This window comes from Myotis daubentonii, chromosome X, assembly GCF_963259705.1.
Source record: "Myotis daubentonii chromosome X, mMyoDau2.1, whole genome shotgun sequence".
NCBI lineage: Eukaryota > Metazoa > Chordata > Mammalia > Chiroptera > Vespertilionidae > Myotis > Myotis daubentonii.
Genome location: NC_081861.1, coordinates 123961472 through 123974525, shown reverse-complemented (window position 1 = coordinate 123974525; position 13054 = coordinate 123961472). Strand labels below are relative to the sequence as shown.

At 38.9% G+C, this 13054-nt stretch overlaps 1 protein-coding gene across 1 annotated transcript in view; it reads left to right on the top strand.

Moving 5' to 3' along the window:
- Positions 1-13054, top strand: part of POLA1 (DNA polymerase alpha 1, catalytic subunit) — a 317031-nt gene that overhangs the window by 71269 nt on the left and 232708 nt on the right. The gene's annotated exons all lie outside the window — the stretch shown is intronic.

The following is a 13054-nucleotide window of genomic DNA, read 5'->3' as shown; positions in this document are numbered from 1 at the left end:
CTACCAATTAGCTCTACTAAGCAGTGGAGTTGTCCTTTCAGGTAGTGGAAGAATTCAAACAAAAGCTTTAGACCATTATATAAAAGGAAAGAGAAGCCTTCTTGGAACAGAAGTTAGACTAGATGACCTCTATAGTCGCTTCCAGCTCTAGGCTGTTTCTGTGATTCTGAGTGGAACACACAGGATTACCACAAAACATGCAGTAAGGCCCCATGAGTGCAACTTTGGAAGGACCAAGGCTGCTAATCCGTGCCTGCTCCCGCCTTTCCCTGCTTCAGTTTCTTTCACCTGTTGCATGGCAGCGGCCCATTCCTCAGCTTGATGTGGTCTCACAGCCTAGCTTCGCGTCCCTGGCTGCCCCCTCATCAGCAGCAATGCCTAGGGGATGAACGAATATTTGAAATGAGGGCACATTTTTCATAAATGTACAAGAAAATCAAAAGAAAATTGTTGCTTACAAAGTATATCTCAGAATTGTTTAAAAAACAAGCAGAAGTTTTGTCCATACTGGATGTGCTGTCATCATAGCTTTATAAGTGGGGGAGAGGGCAGACTTCATCTTTCAGAAGCTCTGGGTTTCTTTACTTGCATGGTGTCTCCGGAAGAGGAGTGTCAGTATTCTAACCCCCTGGAAAGGGTCGCTGAGCCCACACTGTTATATATATTCTCTTTGGGCTTACATACCTTAGGCTGAGATGATTTTTCTGGACTCTGATTCCTTGTCCTTAAGTTATTTAAAGGTAGCTTCCAAATAAAGGTAGAAAGCTGACTTGGGAGCCCAAGCAGTTGCTTTCTTTTGTAGGGTTCTTTGCAGAATGATTTCTGACATGTCTTGTCATTGTTTTGTGCTGCTCTCCCCATTTATAATATTTGGAGCATTGGCTTTTTGCCACACTTGTCAAGGATTTATGGGAGTTAATGACATGTAGTATATAAAGTGCTTTGAGATTCTTTCATACAACTTGGTATTATCTTGAAAGCAAGAGGTTTAACTGTTCATTTGTTAGATAACTAGTGAGATTTTAAACAGATGTAATCACACCATGTCTGTTATTTAATGTATTATGTGATATGCACAAACTTCTAGTGCTCAAATTTTACACAAAGTGGCATTTTTTCTTTTCTTTTTTTTCTGTTTATAAAACCCATTTTTAGGGACTGCCTCGGTGAAAATTGGGAGTCAAGGTTCTGATAAAATTCTCCCGTCCATGTTTTTTTATGTTCTGGTTTGTGCTTAGTTTTGCTATCTGGTCATCAACAGCTGAAGTGAAGGACTCAGGACATCACTGTCTTTTGCTGTTGATACCAATGTGTGTTTGCTGATGGGGTTACAGAGGTACCGAGGTCCTTGCTGTGCAGTGTGTGGCCCAAAGGGTTGCTGCTCTGTGTGCCAGGTGGGTTACTATGTTTTTGAGACAGCACCTGTGGAATTTGACAGTGGATATTCTTTTGTAGCTATATTCATTTTACCCCTTTTGAGTAGTATTGGCTTACCAGCCAGAATCTAGAGCATGTAAATGCATTATCAGAGTGATTTGAAAGAGAGATGTACACACAGGGAGTGAACTTTATGGGGATGGTTCTGATGCTTTCAAGGCCTACGTTCTTGTTGCATGTATTTTGAGCTAGAGTGTTAAGCCCGGTGCCTTAAGAAGGCTTTGCTTCTCCTTTTAATCTTTAGAATTTCTAAAACTAACAGCTTTGTAGCCTTCAGTAGGAGGATTGTATGTAGAGCCCAAAGGCCCTTGAAACGCACAAACCATAGAGAGGAATAGATCTGTTTACTCTTGTCCTTGCGTTGTTCTGTGCACAATGTAGAACTCTGCAAAATAATAATAATGAGAACAAAAGAGACCGAATAGCTGGATGATTTTTAAAAAATATTACTAAACATTAGATTTCTAGACTCATCTCATTTAGAGGGAAAGGAACCTTAGTCTAACCACCTTGTTTTATAAATGAAAAAAGAAAAGAAAAGTCCATAGGGTTCCACTGAACCAGAATGAGGATTGATGTAAAACCCAGGGATCTTCCTTTCCAAGTCAAAGCTCGAATGGGTGTCACTATTCTGCTGTCTGCTGCAGAACACTACTGCAGCATTTAGAAAATACTGAATCATAAGAAAACTACTCGATCCCTAAAACTGTGCAATTTCTGAGGTCATAGTCCAAGCAGCTTTTATTATTTGTATTAATTAACTCAGCTGTTCGAGTCTTCTCAGAAAGTATGAGCTGACTATATTTATTTTGTCCACCTTTTACCCAGTTAACAGAATGCTTACTCTCTTATTGCCACTTAAAAGTCATCTGGAAGACTCATGCTGACAATGTAATGCACAGTGAAGGAAGGGGGTAAAGTAGGAAAATATAATTATTGCATGCAAAGTCTTATTAAAGGCTCTTTTTTCTCCTTCCTCTATCTTTTCCCCAACCTCATTGGGTAGATATGATTTGTATAGCTTTTTTTTCCTTTTCTTAAATTGGGTAAGAGCTGCAAAACTATTCAGGAGAAGCTGTAGACTATAGCAAAGCATGTGTAAAGACAGTGGTTTGTGCCTTTTTGAACCTTGCTATAAATCTGTGGATAGCCTGGAGCTTACAAAACTATACTTAAATATTTTCTGTAATATAGGTTGAGGACAGATTTCTGTGTGCTGTTGATGACTGTCAAAACAGCTTCCCTAGAGTGATTGTCACAGAGTGTCAGGCCTCATTTTCTGATGGAGAAACTGCTTTGGTTTATCCTCACACTGTTTTTACATGATTATTTCTTCTTTTTTCAAGTGCTTATGACATTTAATAAATTTGCAGTTGAGAATTGTGGCAGCCAGTAATGTGAGAAAGGGAAATTGGGCACCTGGAAACTATTTAAATATAAACAAATGACAACAGAACTTAACCAGGAATAATATGATTTGAAAATTTTGAATGAAAGTGATTGAGGCTTAAGACAAGCTGAAACTAGGTTCTCTCATTCATGCCTATCTTAACCAAAGTTACTTTTTCTTCAAACACAAGCATCTTTTGTTTAATCCTTGGGAATTTATAATTCATGGGAATTCTTTGTCATTGATGGACAGTATTCTTAGGATTCGGTGCTCATGGTGTGTCTTTTTTTCAGCTATATTTTACTGAATCCCAAGATTTCTCAAAACATATTTTAAAACCTGAACTACTAATAGACAGTCTAATGTACAGTATACTTTATGTCTTTTTTTTCCACTTTTGGCTTCAGCTAAGTTGGGAATCTACCCTGGAACATGAAATACAAAAAAGTTTGACCAAAATAACTTTCTAAGCCTCCTTACTGTATATATATTTAGGAAATAGTCTGCTAATAGGGAAAATGTCTTAGTAAGTTTTGGTTACACCAAAAGCATTTTGAACAATTCACTTTGATATGTGAGGCTAAAATTACTTGAATGCTGAGATTGTATTGTTTTGGAAACAACTTTAATACCCATCATTTTATTTGTGTCATACGTTCTTGTTAAGGTGATGGAAAAGAAATTAGGTAAATATATATTTTAAAGAATAAACTTTTAAAATCTTTAATTTTTAATTAATTAATTAGTTTATTTATTTAGTTCATCCTCACCAGAGGATATTTTTTCCATTGATTTTTAGAGAGAATGGAAAGGAGGGGGTAAGGAGAAGAGAGAGAGAAAGAAACATCGATGTGAAAGAGATCAGTTGCCTCCTGCACGTGCCTTGCCCTTGACTGGGAATCGAACCCCTGACCCTTCAGTGCTCTGGTGACACTCTAACCCAGCCGTGGGCAAACTACGGCCCGCAGGCCGGATCCAGCCCGTTTGAAATGAATAAACCTAAAAAAAAAAAAAAAGACCATACCCTTTTATGTAATGATGTTTACTTTGAATTTATATTAGTTCACACAAACACTCCATCCATGCTTTTGTTCCGGCCCTCCGGTCCAGTTTAAGAACCCATTGTGGCCCTCGAGTCAAAAAGTTTGCCCACCCCTGCTCTAACCAGTGAGCCATGTCAGCCAGGGATTGTTTTTATTTTTAAAAGCTTATTTGTGTTATCTTTTTTACGGTAAAAAACCAAAAATTACCATCCTAACCATTTTTAAGTGTACAGTTCAGCAGCGTTAAGTATATTTACATTGTTGTGAGACAGCTCTCCAGAACTTTTTCATCTTGCAAATCGGAAATTATGCTCATTAAACAGTAACTTCCCTTCCCTCACCCTTGGTGACCACCATTGTACTTTCTGTTTCTGTGAGTTTGACTACTTTAAAAACCTCGTATAAGTGGAATCATACAGTATTTCTCTTTTTGTGACTGTCTTATTTCACTTGTCATTATGTGCTGGGGTCCAACCCCAGCAGGTCCAGGGGTCCCCAAAGGTGTGGACGGAGTCGGCGAAGAAGGAATGACACGGAGACAGCGTTCAGTTGATCAGCAGCCTAGCCAGGATCTCTAGCCAGGATCTCCAGCCAAGTTCTGGTCTGGATCTCCAGCGAAGTTCTGGTTAGGATCTCCAGCCAGGTTCTGTGTCCATGTTCTCTTGCTAGGTTCTCCAGGTTCTCCAGCCAGGTTCAGTCACCAGGTTCTAGTCAGGTTCTCTTGCCAATTTCTGTAGTCAGGTTCAGTCCAGGATCTTTTGCCATGTTCTCTCACTAGGTTCTGTCTCTAGGTTCTGAGGCCAGTTTCTGTCCAGGATCTTTTGCCATGTTCTGTCTCTAGGTTCTGTGTAGGTTCTGGTCTAGGTTCTGTGCCTCTTGGTTCTGTCTTCTAAGTTCTGTGTTGTTACATCTGTATTTATACCAGTTGATTCCAATCCTATCAATCTCTATTCCAAAGGTTAGGGCGTTTCTTATCTCCATTCCAGGGAGTAAAGATTATGTAGCTTAAGCATGATTGTTCGTAGTTAAAGTGATTAATTTCCCTCCTGGCACTTAGTTAAGAGGTTTTATTCCCTCCCTAACTTCAGGGGAAAATCCCTACCTGGGGAAACAACCTTTCTCAGAGAGGTGACCTTGGTTAAAACACATAGTGCCAAGAAGGTGAGCAAACATATTAAGAACAGTATGCCATATATGCCAGGTCCCTTGAAATAGCAAGGATGGACCGGCTCCCGGCAATTATGTCCTCAAGGTTCAGCTGTGTAATAGCATGTGACAGGATTTCCTACCTTTTAAAGGATACATAATATTTCATTATATGTATATATCACTTTTTCTTTATTCATTCATCCATCAATGGATTCTTGGGTTTCTTCCACCTCTTGATTATTGTGTTTATCTTTAACTAGAGGCCCGGTGCATGAAATTTGTGCATGGGTTGGGTCCCTAGGCCTGGCCGGCAATCAGGGCCGATTGGGGCTAGATCAGTCAGGGCTGGCCCAGAGAGGAGGCGACAGTCGCAAGGCAGGGTGCAGAAGGAACGTTCACCAGACGCCGACACCGCCATCTTTGGTGCTCCACCATCTTTGGTGCTCCGCCACCCGCCGCCACTGCAGTGGGCGGGCAGTGGGCCGATTGGGGCCTGCTGGCTGGGAGGAGAAATGGGGCACGGGAGGTTGGCCGTCAACCCTCCTGGGAAAGGGGCTGCATCTGCTGCCACCCACCCCCGGTTCCCTTTTCTAGCCTGGGGGCCCAGGGGAGAGACTGCAGGAGGTTGGCCAGCTGGGGGAGGTTGGCTGTGGGAGCACACTGACCACCAGGGGGCAGCTCCTGCATTGAGCGTCTGCCCCCTGGTGGTCAGTGCATGTCATAGCGACCAGTCATTTTGGTCGCTTAGGTTTTTACATATATAGAAGATTTTATTTGTGTTTTGGGTAGTACATTTTTGCTAGGTTAAAATCTAACACAATTTTTTTTAAATGCTTGTTGATGAGAGAGAGAAATCAAGAAACATCGATTTGTTGTTCCACTTATTTATTCATTGGTTACTTCTTGGAGTATTGGGATGATGCTCTAACCAACTGAGCTACCTGGCTAAGGCCTAAACACACAACTTCTAGTAGATATGAATATGTAACTGAGCATAATAGATGGAAGTATGTAAAATACCTGTGGATTTGAAGATTAAAATGTATATATCTCTTAAAATTATGTAGTATTTATATTGACTTAAATATACCTAAGTATTTTATGAGTATTCTATTTTGGTTATGGACATATGCTTAAAATATTTTTGAAATTGATTACCAACAAATTGACCCTAGAAACTGCAGGTAGTCTTTGAGGTTATGCACTATTGCTTGTTTTTAAATCTATATACATTTTATATATTTATATATATATTTTATATATATATGTTTTATATATTTTTTATTGATTTCAGAGAGAAGGTGAGAGGGAGAGAGATAGAAACATCAATGATGAGAATCATTGATTGGCTGACTCCTGCATGTCCCCTACTGGGGATTGAGCCCCCAACCCAGACATGTGCCCTTCATCAGAATTGAACCCGAGACCCTTCAGCCCTCAGGCCGATGCTCTATCCACTGAGCCAAGCTGGCTAGGGCAAGGTTATGCACTATTAACAAAAGAAGAGTTTATCCCAGGCAAACAGTCTTAAATTTTCTTGAAAGTAAAATAGCCTCTGAGTTTTTCTAAAATGATCATTTACAGTTTTATTGCATGAGTTTTACTGTCAGTTATAAAAACATATATTTGAAGTTTTGTGAAGCATTGTGTAAAAGCCACCTGTTGATACAGGCCCATGGCGATTACCATCTTTTGCAATAGAGTAAGAAGTGGGTATTTGCCTTTTGGAATCTTGGGAAGAGGACTATTCCTCTTGACTAATCCCCATGGAATCATTAAATGTGGAGAGGATGTTGAACTCTTACTTAAGCTTTTTGTTACCATTAATTGCTTCTGTGGGCCAAAGGAAATGAAAGTGTGGGCAGGCAGTCAATTGGCTACTGATGTTAAGAGGAAGTAAAATGTAGGACTGGCTTAATAGTTCAAGGTTGAAAGTACAAACAGTTAACAGTAATTTTATCTGGTCTTGGAAATAGTGTTTGTATACCTGATGTGAATGAGAATTAGCAATGCCAGGTGATAAGGAAAACATTATTTTAATGTTTGTATATGTTTTGGAAATGGGAGAATAATCCTGATTTAAGGAACAAAAAACTAAAGACGTTCCAGGGCTGGTAAGTAAATTTATTTGATGTGATTTTGTTAATAGGATTTTTCCTTTGAGTGGTCAGATATTCTCAACAGTTTCTTTTTATAAAGGTAAGAGCAACTCGGCATCTAAGTTATATTATTTATTTATTCATTTATTTATTTATTTTTGGCATCTAAGTTTTAAATAATACGTTGCTACTTGATTTTGAGGGTCTTCTAAAACATGTTGGATGGCCTGTGCTTATTTTCTGAATTCAAATGCACTAAAATTAATTAATTAGCCCTTAAACAGAGCTGATATTTACCGTCTTTTCTGTGTGCTGGTTATTATCCTAAGCACTTTTCATACATTAGTTTATTTAATCCTCATGGCCATCATGAGATGATTATTCTTGTTTTTGCACAAAAAGGAATGAGCCACAAAGAGGCTAAATAATGTGCTTAAAGTCAGACATCTAGTGATGGAGCTAAGATTTGATCCCAGGCAGTTGACTCTAGGCCCGTATTTATCATTTTAATGACCATGCTATGTGCAGGTTTTTGATATTCAGCACATTCTAGGGTTTGAACAAATATTGATTATAACTGTTGAAATTCTTAGTATGACTGGAGATGCTATAAAAGTTTGCTATAAAAGCCTGATGGGAAGCTATTGCTCTGAAGATGACTGATTTACCTAAACAACTTCAATCCAAGATACTGATTTCTAACCTTGAGGTTAATTTGTCAGTTCTAAAAGAAACTGAAGAATGACCTCAGATAGTCCTTAAGCAGATGATATTGTTTTCTTAGTTTAGTATGGTGATAGAAAGCTTTTGTCCTTTGATGTCATAATTGTAGAAAAATATAACTTAAGAATTGGTCTTGATTCAACCTCCTCATTTTACAAGTTGAGAAAGCAGGTGAAAGAATCTTCTCATAGAGGACGAGTGCCAGAGCTGGGATTGATTAATGCTGTGTGCGAGGCACTGTTTTGGTGCTTTATATATAAATTCATTAACCCTTTAGAACAAACATATGAAGTAGACATTTCTGTATGCCCATTTTACAGATGAGGAAATCAAGGTTATGTAGCCTATCCAAAGTCATGCAGCCAGTAAGTAGTAGTGGAGCTGGGATTTGAATCTGGGCAGTTTGGCTCCAGATTCTGTGCTCTTAACCACCTTACTAATGGTTGTAACATAATGTAATTGCCATCTTTTCTTAAGGGCAAAATAGTTGAATATCAGCCATTTCATGTGGTTTATTCTGATAAATTGAGATCCTTCCACAGCATGTCACCACTTTGCCACAATGAGTATTTGTGGTTATTAGCAATATTTTCTTATGCAGAGATTTTTCCTTGGCCCCAGCCAGCTGGAAAGAGATACTATTATTCTTCTTTCCACATTTGCATGCATCTCCATTGTGCATGTATCTCTTTTCTAACATACTCATTTTTCCATATATATATATGTGTGTGTGTGTGTATATATATATATATATATATATATATATAGAGAGAGAGAGAGAGAGAGAGAGAGAGAGAGAGAGAGACATTGAAAATGAGAGAGAAACATTGATCAGTTGCCTCCCACACACGCCCCAACCAGAGATCAAACCCACAGCCTGGGTATATACCCTGACTGGGAATTGAACCCACCACCTTTCGGTGTATGGGATGGCACTTCAACCATCTGAGATACACCAGCGAGGACCCTAATTGATGTTTTTTTACTTAAATTTTACAAACAGGCAGGATGAGACTGGCAGTGCCTATTCCCATATCATGCTGAATAGAAGTACTGAGAGTGGAAATCCTTGTTCCTGACATTAGGGGGAAAGCATTCAGTCTTGTAACATTAAGTATGTTGTCAGCTATAGGTTTTCTTAGATATCTTTCAAGTTGAAGAAATTTCGAAATTTCTTTCTTGAGAGTTTTTTTTTTTTTGAGTCAGGATTGGATATTGGATTTTTTTCAAATGCCTTATTTTTTGCTGAGATGATCATAGGTGTGTTTTTGTTTATTGAGATGATCATAGGGGTTTTTTGTTTTATTCTATTTTTAATTTGTTACTATTACTTATAGTGATTGCTTTTCAAATGTTAAACTAACCTTGCGTTCCTGGGAAAAACCCCACTTGGTCATGATATGCTATACTTTTAATATATTTTAAAAAGAATTAGGGCCCTGGCTGGTTATCTCAGTTGGTTATAGCATCGTCCTGATATGCTAAGATTAAGGGTTCAATCCCTAGTCAGGGCAGATAAGAAGTGACCGTGAATGCATAAATAAGTGGAACAACAAATCAATGCTTCTCTCTCCCTGCCCCCTGCCTCTGTCTCTCTCAAATCAATAAATTTAAAAAAATTGAGTTGCTTTTTAAGAATTTTTACATTTATGTTTACAAGGGATATTGTTGTCTTTTCTTGTGATATCTTTGCCAGTCTTGGTCAGACCAGAGTGATACTAGCCTCATAGAATGCCTTGGAAAGTATTCTCTCCTCTTCATTTTTCTGGGAAAGTTTGTGTAGAGTTAATATTTTTTTCTTCCTTAAATGTTTGAAGTAATTCACCACTGAAGCTGTCTGGGCTGGGACTTTTATTTGTGTAAATGTTTTAAACTATAAATTCAGTCTCTTTAACAGATATAGTGCTGTTCAGGTTATGTTTCTTCTTGAGTAAGCTTTGGTTATTTGTGTCTTTTAAGGAATTTGTATAGTTTATTGGCATGGAGTTTTTTATAATATTCCCTTTTTGAATTTTTTAAAAGTTGTAGAATTGGTAGTGGTGCCATCTCTCTCATTCTTTTTTTTTCATTCTTAAAATTGATTTTAGACTGAGGGAGAGAGATACATTGATCTATTCCCATTATTATGCATTCATTGATTGGTTCTTGTATGTGCCCTGACCCTGGATCGAACCCGCAACCTTGGCATTTCAGGATGATGCTCTAACCAGTTGAGCTACCTGGCCATGGCCTCTCTCATTCTTGATATTGATCATTTGTGTCTTTTTTTTTTCATCTTCTGTTGTGTCTGTCTTCTGGCTCTTCAGACTACTGCTCTACACAGCACCTGTGGTGACTGCCCTCAGGCCAAAAGTTAGAAAAATGGGCCACTTGGCCCAGTCTTTCCCTGTCTCTAGGTACCGTTGGCTTCCCTTTATTTTTGGCCTATTTTATGTTACTCTCTAGTACCTTCAGATAGTTTTTCCCCCCCTATCATCCAGAGGCTACAGTCGTTTTCTGTGAGAGGGTTTGTCTAGTGCTGGAAGCAGAATGTCGGGGCTTTTGGTTTTGTGACATTCTAGCCAATTGAGACATGTTTTAATAGCTGTATTCACAGTATAGAACTGGGTAATTTAGCAGCACTCTAGTCATTGTTACCTTTATTGGATTTGATATGAAATAGCTCAACTGGATATTTAGAATAAATTGTGGAGTTAGAGAAAGGTGAAAGGAGAAGTGTTGACTTAGCTCTTTTCAAAATGGTTTCAGTGGGAAAAACCATTATCACTTTAAAGAGTGAGCATTCTTGAGTACTGAATATGTCAAGCTTCTGAATGATTTTGAGTGCTTTTGCTTGTCATGGGGAAGCTTTTCAAGAGTAAAAGAATGGAAGAAAACATTTATATTTCAGGTCTGAAAACAGCATTTCTAATTTCTTAATTATATCAAATGCATCAGTTTTAGGTCATATTAACGCTATGATACTTAAATGTTTTATTTGCAATGGACTTTATTTTCTGGCCATTTGATATATTGCAATTTGAATTGAAAGACACTAGGGGAAGTCATCTTAGGTCTCTGGATCTCAGCCTGATATTTACTAAACAGTACATGAGCCATGCACTGTTCTAGGCACAGGAGGTTCAGCGGTGAACAAGGAGCTTATATTCTTAAAGGCTCAGAAATCTGACTCCTGGCACACTGTGCATGGTCAGGCTCACATGTACATGCCCTAATGTCAGTTTGTTCATTTGAAGTGAGAACTACAGCTGTTAATTAGACTGGCGAGGTTGAACTGAGAGATTAGTGCATTTTCTCTTTATAGACAAGCCACATGGGAAGCCAAATTACAGTCACAAGGTTGCTTGGTGAGAATGGAATCAAAACAAAGGGACTTGGTTAGATAATCTATGATTAGGATACACCTGCCACATGGACTATTTGGGTTTCCCCTGAATAATGCTGAGCAGTAAAGCTTGACAATGTTTGGTTCTTTGGGCTCATTTCTATGGTGACCATTTTTCGTTGTTCACACAATTTTTTTAACTTAACTATAATCCAATTTACTAAATGACAAGCCACATTCTAGGCCTGCTTCCTAAGATTACACTTAGGTCACCTTTAGAAACATTTAGAGGTTTTCAAATTATGAGGCCTGGCATCACATAGACAGTCTCTTGGTTAATATCAATAGTGTCGCCATATCCATTGTGCAGGTAGGTTTTACCCTGGGAGGGTGGCTTTTTCTCTTCTTTTTTTTTTGCCTTATAGTTGTGGTCTGGAAGGGATGTGTGAATCCCTTATAATTATCCTCTTGTCCTGCCAATAATTTATTTTTACTTTATTTAAATTTATAGAGAGTTACATTCACTTCTGTTTTTCTTTCTTTTTCTAAATTTATCTTTATTGTTTAAAGTATGGATGCCAAACCCTTGTTCTTAAAATCAATGACTATTTATAGTATTGTTTTAATAGGAAAAGCTAATCTATCCTAATAGAGGTAAAATAAATTTATTTGAAAATGTAGGAAATACCTAAATTTAAACCTAGAAAGTCCTGGGACCCAAGCATATATGTTTGATTTTTTTTAAATTAAGGAATCTATACTAATAAAAGGATAATATGCAAATTAACCGTTACTCTGCAATAAAGATGGCGGCACCCATAGCCACAAAGATGGCTGCGCCAGCCGGAGCAGGCAGGACGCTTGGCTTCCTTTGGGTGGGACACTTGGCTTCCTTTGGGCAGGATGCTTGGCTTCCTTCATCACCCCAGCAACGAAGGAACTTAAACCTCCCACAGGCCCCAGCCAGCTACCCGCTGAGGGCTGGCTTCTGGGTGGTGGCCACAGAGCTGGGGTGGGAGGCAGCTCTGGCCTGGAACGAAGGTGAGAGACGGCGGCTAGAGCGAAGGCCTGGTCCCGGGTGCCGGAGGGAAGCTGGTGCTGGCAGCCAGGGGAAGGAAGGCCTATTCTTGCACGAATCTTTGTGCATTGGGCCTGTAGTATACTATAATACCCTATAAAAGATCCAGGGAACATGAAAGGTAATTGCCTTCAAGGAGTAATGGCACTATTTGAGGTATAATGGAGGAGACCCAAATTTTGGAATTGTGAGCCAATTTCACTTACCAAATTCTTATTATTTCCTCAAATATTATCTGTATATTAGCTGTCCACAGTCAGGGCTAAAGGACCACCCAGTTTATTGTTAAAAACAAACAAATGAGCCCTGACTGGTTTGGCTCAGTGGATAGAGCGTTGGCCTGCAGACTCAAGGGTCCCGAGTTCGATTCCGGTCAGGGGCATTTACCTTGGTTGCGGGCACATGCCCGGTGGGGAGTGTGCAGGAGGCAGCTGATCGATGTTTCTCTCTCATTGATGTTTCTAACTCTCTATCACTCTCCATTGCTCTCTGTAAAAAGTCAATAAAGTATATTTTTTAAAAAAACCAAAAAAACACAAATGATGTTAAGACCCAGTGACCACCAAATTTATACACATCAGTTCTCATGTTTTCACTAATCCAAATGAAGTGGTATCACTGTCTATACATCCACCAAAACCAATGGGCAACCAGCAAAGCCTTGGCCAGTACCAGTTTGCAAGTTCCTTGAAGGCAAGAACTATAACAACAACAGTAGTGGTAGCAGCAATAATGATATGTGTATTGTGCTTATAGTTTTCACAGAGCCCTTTCACAAATAGAGTAATAATTTGAATTTCATAGGTAGAA